Source organism: Rhinatrema bivittatum, chromosome 3 (assembly GCF_901001135.1).
Source record: "Rhinatrema bivittatum chromosome 3, aRhiBiv1.1, whole genome shotgun sequence".
NCBI classification, from domain to species: Eukaryota; Metazoa; Chordata; class Amphibia; order Gymnophiona; family Rhinatrematidae; genus Rhinatrema; species Rhinatrema bivittatum.
The window spans coordinates 29,109,625-29,119,361 of record NC_042617.1 but is presented as its reverse complement, the minus strand read 5'-3'; positions in this window follow the sequence as shown (position 1 = coordinate 29,119,361).

Genomic DNA, 9,737 nt, shown 5'->3' with positions numbered 1-9,737 from the left:
GTGTGAGGGTGCCTGTGTGTGTGTGTGTGTGAGGGTGCCTGTGTGTGTGTGTGTGTGTTTGTGTGAGGGTGCCTGTGTGTGTGTGTGTGTGAGGGTGCCTGTGTGTGTGTGTGTGTGTTTGTGTGAGGGTGCCTGTGTGTGTGTGTGTGTGTGTGAGGGTGCCTGTGTGGGTGTGTGTGTGACTGTGTAAGAGCTTCTTTTTGGGTCTGTGTGAGAACCTGTGTGTCTGTGAATGTCTCTGTGTGAAAGCTTGTGTGTTTGTGTATGTTTTGTGCCTGTGAGAGTCTATGTGTCACATATAGGCTCTCACAGGCACACACACACACTGTTACGGTCTCGGGCCATGCCCCTGTCCCTCCACCTACCTTGGGGCCGGCCCGGGCCGCTGGAACTGCTCTTTGGCCGTCTAGGCCCGACCTGGCTCCTGCCGCGGCGTTCCCTCCTCGAGGGAGACGCCGCCGATCCTCCATGGCTGGTCCTGCCCCCTAGGCGCGCGCAGGGGCTCCAGGTTTAAAGGGGCCAGCGCGGGAAAACTAAGCGCAGCCCCGGGAGTGACGTCAGACGTTGCAGGGTTATTTAAACCCTGCAGCCGGCTCTAGCCTTGCCTTGCAACAAGGTTCACTCGGCTTAAGAGGTTCTAGTTGCTGTTCCGGTTCACTGATCTTGTCTTCGGTTTCTGACTTCTGGTTCCTGACTCTGGCTTCCGTCCCTGGGCTCCGTCTCTGCTTCCTCCCTTGGATTTGTCTTCGGCTTTTGACTCCTGGCTTCCGACCTTGGCTCGTACACTGACTTCTGGCTTCTCGTCATCCGCAGGTATCCGGTTCTTCGCCCTCCAGGGGGCCTCGCCTAAGTCCCAGCGGCTCGGGTCCTCACGGGCTCCTCCCGGAGGGACCCACATGCTTCCAAGGGTGAAGCCTTCAAGGGTTCCTCTTCAGCGCCGCCTCCCGGAGGCGACGTCCACTATGGGCTCCCACAGTGCATCACCATTCGTCCCAGCCGACTCAAGGGTCCACGTTCCTAACACACACACACACACACACACACACACACACACAAAAACATAATGTATCTGTGAGGGTGAAAGAGAGGCAGCCTATGTATGTTAGAGAGAGGGAGTATGTGAGAGAATGAAAGTGTTATTGTGCATGTGTGTGCAGCTCTACCTCCCCCAATCCATGACAATCTTAGGGTGACTGGAAATCAGATCCCAGGTATGGAGGGCAGATTTTTTAATCCTTATTACTTTTAATTATTGGGTGTAATTTGATAATTCTGCTCTTTTGAAATACTTTTTTTTTTTGAGAAGGGGAATAGAACATTTTTTAATTGATTTTTTATTCATCAGATTTTTTACATTCTTTTGGGTGTTTGGGAAATGTTGGATATTCTATTCATTAACTGGTCTGAAATATTCTTTTTATGAATATGACTTTACTATTATGATTGTTTTATATTTCTTGATTTTATTATTTAATGTTTTATGAAGAACGGTAATGTTTCTATTTTACCAATGTTACTCTGCATATAGAGGCTGGCTTGTTGTGGGTTCCAGTTCAGTTCTTCTCAGCATGTTTCTGTTTATACTTTCTGATCTCTTTATTCTGTATTTGGTGAGGGTCTCTCTGTGTTCTGCATATGTATCCAAGGCGAGGTAGTTTGCTAGCATGTAATTTCTGTGTAGGGATCTATAGCAGCCCGGTTTCCTAATAACAGCTTTTATTGGTGTTCTAGGGCCTGGTGTAATATGTGCAAGTGTTGTCTTTTCATAGATAAGGTTGTTAGGGATGTTTTGGCATGGGAGGTTTAATATATTGTAATGGTAATTCTGTTTGCTCATGGCTCTCTGAGGGTCAAGCTCACATCCAATAAGCATTACAAAAAGTCTAATTCCATAGGAGCTCCAAGTGTCTTTTTTGCAGAATTTTCTGGTTGGCACTACAGGATTTTTTAATTAATTTATTTATTTAAAATTTTTTTGTATACCGACATTCGTTTAGAAAACATCACATCGGTTTCCATAGAACAAAAAAATAGCCAACAGGGCTTTACATAGAAACTGAATAAAGTAACTAGAGAGGGTGGGGGGAGAGGGGAAGGGGGTAAGGGCTTTACAATGAAAAAATTAGTAGAACTGGGAAGGGGGGGGTAGAGGGATAAGGGCAACCAAGGATATGCTGTACAAGTAAATTCTAGGCAAAAACATAGGTAAATGCAAATATAGCTTATGTACAATAGTAATACAATGGGGGGAGTTAAGAGAGGAGGTTTAAGAGGGGACCTAGGGGTGGGGGGAGAGGGAGAATGGGGCGGAAAGGAGCAGGGGAGAAAAGGAGGGGTGGCTCAAGTATAGGTTCGTGTGAACAACCAAGTCTTGAGGTTCTGTCGGAATTTCTTAGGGCACGTTTCAAGGCGTAGGTGGGTGGGCAGAGCGTTCCATAGGGAGGGACCAGCTAGGGATATAGCGCGTTGTTTAGTGGCTGTAAGATGAAAGAGTTTGGGAGAGGGTGTGTGAATATTAGCTGTGTAGGGGGTTCTGGTAGGTCTGGAAGAGGAACGAAGGTGTAAACTGTCTGGAAACCAGAGCATTTCAGGATTGTGTATGGCTTTGTGGATGAGGGTAAGAGTTTTGAATTGAATTCTGGCTGCGATGGGGAGCCAGTGAAGTTGTTTGAGAATGGGTGTGATATGTTCTTTTCTGCGGGTGCCTGTTAGTACTCGTGCAGCTGCATTTTGAAGCAGCTGTAGAGGGGCACTGCTGTTCTTGGGAAGTCCTAGGAGTAGAGAATTTGAGTAATCTATTTTAGATAATATTAGGGCTTGCAGGGCAGTTCTAAAGTCGTTGAGGTGCGGTAAAGGTTTAAGTTTTTTGAGGGTGTGTAATTTGTAGTAACAATCCTTAATGGTAGAGGAGATAAATTTCTGTAGGCTGAATTGAGGGTCAAGTGTGACGCCTAGGTCTCTTACGGATTGCGAGAGGACAGGGGGAACAAGGGGAGAGTTGGCTGAGGGGGTAGGTAAAGTATTGAGGGGTTGCTGTGAAATGATCATAAGTTCGGTTTTGCTGGGGTTTAGAGCTAGGTTAAGTTGTGTGAGTAGACAGTTGATGGATGAGAGGGCACTGTCCCATCTTTTAAGGGCTCCCATTTACATGCACTCCCAGGAGTACATGCACTGCACTCCCAGGAGTGCATGTACTCCCAGGAGTACATGCACTCCCAGGAGTGCATGTAAATATAATATGCTTATAGTAAGTGATATTATTGCCTCAGAAGACTGTACTCTTGAATGTTCTTGTCCATGTACAATTTGTTAAAAGTGCATAATTTAATTGTGTGTATGTAAAGGGTGTGGGTGTGTGTGTGGGGGGAGGGGTGGCGCGTGTGCAAGGCTGTAAGGTTTGCCTAGGGTACCTAATATACAGGCCGATTCAGTAAAAGTCACGGGAGAGCAGGCGAGCGCCCACTCTCCCGGCGCCTGCACAGGCCACTCTCCTGTGCGCGCGATTCATTATTTAAATGAGGGCCCGCGGTAAAAACAGGTGCTAGGGACACTAGCGCGTCCCTAGCGCCTCTTTTTTGACAGGAGCGGCGGCTGTCAGCAAGTTTGACAGCCGACGCTCAATTTTGCCGGCGTTGGTTCTCAAACCCGCTGACAGCCATGGGTTCGGAAACCGGACGCAGGCAAAATTGAGCGTTTGGTTTTCAACCCGCAAGCCGTGGGCCGATTTTCGATTTTTTATTTTTTTTATTTTTAATTATTTTTAACTTTTGGGACCTCCAACTTAATATCGCCATGATATTAAGTTGGAAGGTGTACAGAAAAGCAGTTTTGTTTTTTTTTGAAACTTTATTTATTAAATTTTTCATCGTTTCAAACATCACAAACATTGAACATTAGACTTCCAAAAACTTTTCTTCCCCCCTCCTTCCCCCATAAAAATCCCTCCCCATCCCCCCCAACCAATAAACAGAAAAATAAAACCCCCAAAAGCAAAATCCCACCCATAGATCCTGGTATCTATTAAATCCCAACAGTATATCAGTGCTGGTGAAACATCCTAGTAACACTCCTGTAACATTCATAGCCTCCCATAGTGAACCTTAGTCATGCGTTTGGGGGTTGACCCTATGCCATGGGTCTCTGTAGATGCCCACACGAGGGGCTAAATAACTTGTAAAAGCCGCCCATATTTGCTTTGTCTGTACAGACCTCTTTGGTGTCTCAGAAAAGCAGTTTTTACTGCTTTTCTATACCCTTTCGTGGTGCCGAGAGAAATTAACGCCTACCTTTGGGTAGGCGCTAATTTCTGAAAGTAAAATGTGCGGCTTGGCTGCACATTTTACTTACTGAATTGCGCGGGAATAGCTAATAGGGCCATCAACATGCATTTGCATGTTGCGGGCGCTATTAGTTTCGGGGGGGTTGGATGGGAGCCTGCCAGGAGGTCTGAGTGTGTGTGTGAGAATGAATGGGAGCCTGCCTGGAGGTCTAAGTGTATGTGTGAGAATGAATGGGAGCCTGCCTGGAGGTCTGAGTGTGTGTGTGTGAGAATGAATGGGAGCCTGCCGGGAGGTCTGAGTGTGTGTGTGAGAATGAATGGGAGCCTGCCTGGGGGGGTGGGGTGGTGGTGGTGTGAGAATGAATGGGAGCCTGCCTGGAGGTCTGTGTGAGAATGAATGGGAGCCTGCCTGGGTGTGTATGTGAGGAACACAGAATCCGGGGGAGAAAGAGCTTGTGTGTGGAGGGTGGGAGGAGAGAGAGGGTCGTAGAGCCTGTGCATGAGAGTGTGTCTGAGTCTGTGAGATAGAGAGGTTGTGAGTATGTATAAAAGCACATATGTATGTGTATTTGACAGCGTCTGCATGACAGAGAATGGACATGCGAGTATGTGTGTGAGAGAGGATAATGTTTGTGTGCCCCCGTAATCTCCTCAATCTCAGAGTCACTGAAAATCAAGAGATCCCAGGTATGGACAGCAGGGGCTTTTAAAAAATCCTTATTAGTTTTAATTATTGGGTGTTATTTGATATGTCTGCTGTTTTGAAATATTTTATTGGTGCTTGGGAAATACAAAAAAATGTACATGACTTTAATTAATAGAAGTTGTTCTATTTATCAGTAGTTTTGAAAATTTGATTATTTTACTAATATGGTTTTACTATTACAATTGATGCTTTATGTTTCTTGATTTTATTTGTCTTATGAGGAATGGTGATTCTGTTTTTCCATTGCTACACACAGAGTCTGGCCTCTTTGGGTTCCCATTTCAGTTTTTGTCTGTGATGCTTTATTCTGTATTTGGTGAGGATCTGTCTCTGCTCTGTGTGTGTGACCGTGATGAGAGATTCTGCTAGCATAGGGATCTATAGCAATCGGGTTTGTTTTGTTTCCTCAGTAGGTGGTGTATTGGTATTCTAGGACCCAGTGTAATATTTACCTGTGCTTTTTCACAGGTAGGGTTCTTGTTGTTTGAGTCCTTGGTGTTACTACTGTTACGATAGGCTTGCTGTAAGGATTTTGAGTGTCTTTTTTGCGAGGTTTTATGTTAGTTCACAATGTGTCTGGCAGTGGAAGGTGTTTGTGCTGCTGTTACTGTGAGATGACAGCAGAATTAGAAAATATCTTTTAGTATGATGAGATGTAAGGGAAACATTCAAGCTCCATTGTTTGGGGGAATTTCAGTGAATGCACGGAGTTACAGAACTGGAGGTCAGGATTTATATTGACATTCTGTTCCTTCCTGTATACATTCCAGACTTCACTCTTATAGCCATATAGAATTAGTTGAATGAAGCTTGTTGCGTCCCGTTGTGAAGCGCTAGGAGAGCGGTTCCGCTTACCAGGGGATGTGTGTTCTTGGACCACAGCTCGACCCCAGAGGAACTCCGAAGAGGTGCCGCGGCAGGCGAGGCATGCCCGAGCATGGGCTGGACAGGAGCAAGGCTGGACTGAAGATAGATGACTGGAGATACTGACCCTCCTCCGGACCTGTCTGCTTCAGAAGACCAGCAACGCAATGGTGGTCTTATGAACAGTCCTCTGACCGTTCCAAGCCCTTTCAGACCTGCCACAGGGTATGGCAAGAAGCGGCAGGCCAGATGGAGGCCAGGGCAGTGAAGACCGGAACATGGAGATTCAGACGAAGACTCAGGAACGAGGTACTGGGATGCATAGACAAGACTCAGGAACGAGGTACTGGGATGCATAGACGAGACTCAGGCAAGATTCTAGGTATTCAGAAGACTCGGGCAAGAACTGGTTTGAGACTGCAACGCAGCCAGTCCACCCGCGGGACTGGTCATGGACCACGCTGGACTCGAAGAGCCTCTAGACGAGATGTGAGGCAAAGAAAAGGAACATGTCTCAGAAGCTGTAGAGGCCTGCACCGAGGCGCGCCCTTCACAGCCGCCAGTGGCTGGTCACGGACCACGCTGGGACAGTACAGGTTCTGGCAGAGTCTTTGGCATGGACGGAACAAGCACCAGGGACTCCGTAGACCAGAGATAAAGACAGAAGTGGAAGTCTCCCGGAGGTTAGTGCTGCAGAAGTGGAGGAGGCATTGCACCATGAAGCGCCCTACACAGCCCGCCCGTGGGGCTGGTCGCGGACCACGACATGGCACTCCAGGAAGCACGAGGAAACAGGGGTTCAGAACAACTGGACCACGGACATCAGGATCAGGAGAACAACATCTGGACTGGATCATGGACATCAGGATCAGGAGAACAAACCTCAGGACTGGATCACAAACATCAAGAACAGCAGGCGGACATCTGGACTGGAACAGGGACATCAGGACAAGACGAGGAGCTCCAATGAAGAACAGGAAACACAGGACCTTGAAGAAGTGCTGGAACAGGGACGACTCCTGGAGCGGAGGACAGCAGGATCCCAGGAGTGTCTAACTCCTTGCAAAGGCAAAGCTGGAATGGACGCTGAGCCCTTTTGTAGGGCTGAAGAGGACAACGCCCAGGGAGGGGTCAGCAGAGGGCCACACCTGGCTGGCCCTTGAAAAGCAGGAGAGAGGCACGCACCTGCGCCTAAGGAGAGCTGGAGGAAGGAGCAGGAAGCTGGTGGCATCCTCAGCCACGTGGAAGGCCTGAGGAAGCAAGGCAAGTAGCAGAAGCGGCTCCCAGCCGTGAAGACTGAAGCAGGAAGAGAAGAAGGGCTGCAGGCACCGGCAGGGACGGCTTCCCTACCGGGTAAGGACTCGGGCTGTAGCAGGCACCGGCAGGGACGGCTTCCCTGCTGGCCGAAGACCCTGGCAACGATGAGACCCCTCCCTGTCGTCCCGAGGACCCCGGGAGCAGCTGCAGAGCGTCGGGGAATGACAGGAGCGGCTGCGGAGGTCCCGGCCACGAGGGAGAGCCCTCGTTGGCCCGACCCTGCCGCGCAGGGCCGGAGGCAGCCGGGGAGGAGCCCGGCGACAGCGGCACGCTTGCCGCGAAGAAGATAGCATCAGCGGCCCAACTGGCTGCGAAGGTAAGAGGCCTGCCCGCGCTCCTCGCGGGCAGGATCGCAACAGAAACTATCAAATAATTTTAATAGTAGTTTTACTAGATGGATGAAACTAGCCAGCTTTTTAAAATTACGCAGAAGATCCTTTAGACTTTTTACTAAAACTTTTTTTATAGTCAATTTTAAAGCAGGGGCTATGTTATGAAGGTGGGTGTGAATTGAGGAAATGTAATTTGGGCTCCCCCCCCCCCCCCAATTCTTGTCTAGAGTTGCCACTGAATTTCTGTGTCCTTAAGCATTAGTACAAGAAGGATGGGGGGGGGAGCTGGACAAGCACATATATACATTGCCCCTGTGCACCAGAGACCCTTGGTATGTCAGTGGGGTATCCTAACAGTGATCAGATCCCTTCCCACAGTACCTGAGGTCCATGTTGAATCCCAAACTTCACATGGCAGTGTCCTGTGTTCCGGGGTAGAAACTCTGTGGGGTGTCTCCAAGTATTTTTCCCCTGAAGATTGCTCCCAGGAGGAAAGACCTACACTGGAAACTGTTACCAAAAGTCTCCAACTCCAGGGAAAAGAAGGGTGAAGAAAAAATTCTCCCTTTCCCCAAAGATGGAAAAAATACAAAACTTGCAAACTTGAATCAGGATCTCTTTTCACGCTGGGTGCAGCAACCTCCTCTTACGCTGGTCAAAAAGGTGTACATCCTACGCAGGGGATACAGGAATGGAACAGGTCAAAAATGTGGAAATCCGAAAAAAGAACTGTAAAGTCTTCTTACTAGACCTCTTCCTTGCAGCCCTATTAAAGGAACTGGCAAAGCATGTCCCTCCCTTCTGTTTTGTCAGTCTGGGGCCCTAACTCAGGGGCACATATGATACATATCCTTGCCTACTGAAAGCAAACCTCATCCGCCCTAACCTCGCCTAGACTAGTCCCTCCCTTGTGTTTAAAGACTTCCAATTCACAACCTCTTCGGGGAGGTTCAGATCAGAATGATAAGTCTCCCTGCAGCTGTCTACCCAAGGACTGAGACTAGGGACATCTACTGGAGACCCCAAGGATTCTCTACAGGAATATAAATCAAACAAATAAATAAGGCCCTGGTGGAGGTGATGGGTGGGGATCCCTCGGGAAGTGACACTAATTCGACAGTGGCAAAGGTTTTGCATGGGGTTGTTGTTAGTTGTGGCCACATGGATCCTGTGCCCCCTTCCCCTGTGTGCTTTAAGCCTTTCCTAGCAGTATTCCAGTACCTTCCGCCGCAGTGGCATGAAAAGAAGCTTCACAAGACGGGGGCCATGTCACTCGCTCTTCTCCACTGCCTCAGTGGAAAGCACGGGTACACTGTTCTGGGGTGTTTCACCAGAAAAAAAAACCCAACACTGCACCGTATCTCGGAGGCTCCTTAATGTTTCATGGCCAAATAGTTAAAGACTGTGTTTCTGTTCTTAATGTTTGAAACCCTCCCCCTCACACACACACACAAGACATGGAGGTTTGCGCATGCTACCATTTAAATGAACTGTAGGAGAAAAAAAAGGGGGGAAGACAATGCAGCTGAGTAACATGAGCCACCAGCCCAGGAAACACAGAATGAAATTGAAAAGGTAATCAGACCCCTTAGTGTGAAGGTACTTAACTGACCATTGAATAGATTAGTCAGATATTCAGGTAGGGGATTTGCATGTTACAGCTCCCTGGACTTCTGCTGGTAATTTTGTAGGAAACAGCACTAAAAAAAATCAGAGGATTCAAACTCCTAAATTAAGAAACTATGACTGGGAAAGGGATTTATGAGATAAATCTACTGGAAAACAGTCCTAGGAAGCAAACAGATTTTCCCCCTAACAAGGGTATTCAGATACATGGGTACCAAGATCCCAGAGTAAGGGGGATTGGGTGAGCAGTTTAGAGGGACGTGTAAACAGCCATGAGCCTAGTGGATCTGTAAACCCATGCCAGGGAAACCTTCCTACTGAGGGAGGAGAACTGAAGGACAGCAGCAGGCCGGGAGGTGGAGTGGTCCCCCTCTTGAGTAAGGGGACCCCAGCGGCAGTTAGGGAGGAGGAGTCAGGTCCCCCAGGAGGGTGGAGACCCACTGGCAGACTGAGAGGCAGAGTCGGGTCCCCTAGGAGGGTGTGGACCCCAGCGACAGACTGGGAGGCGGTGTCGGATTCCCTAGAAGGGCGTGGACCCCAGCATTGGTATGGACCTTTCAGCGGAGCGGAAGGAGACAGTTTAGATACAGCAGACCCCCCCAGAGGCCACTAC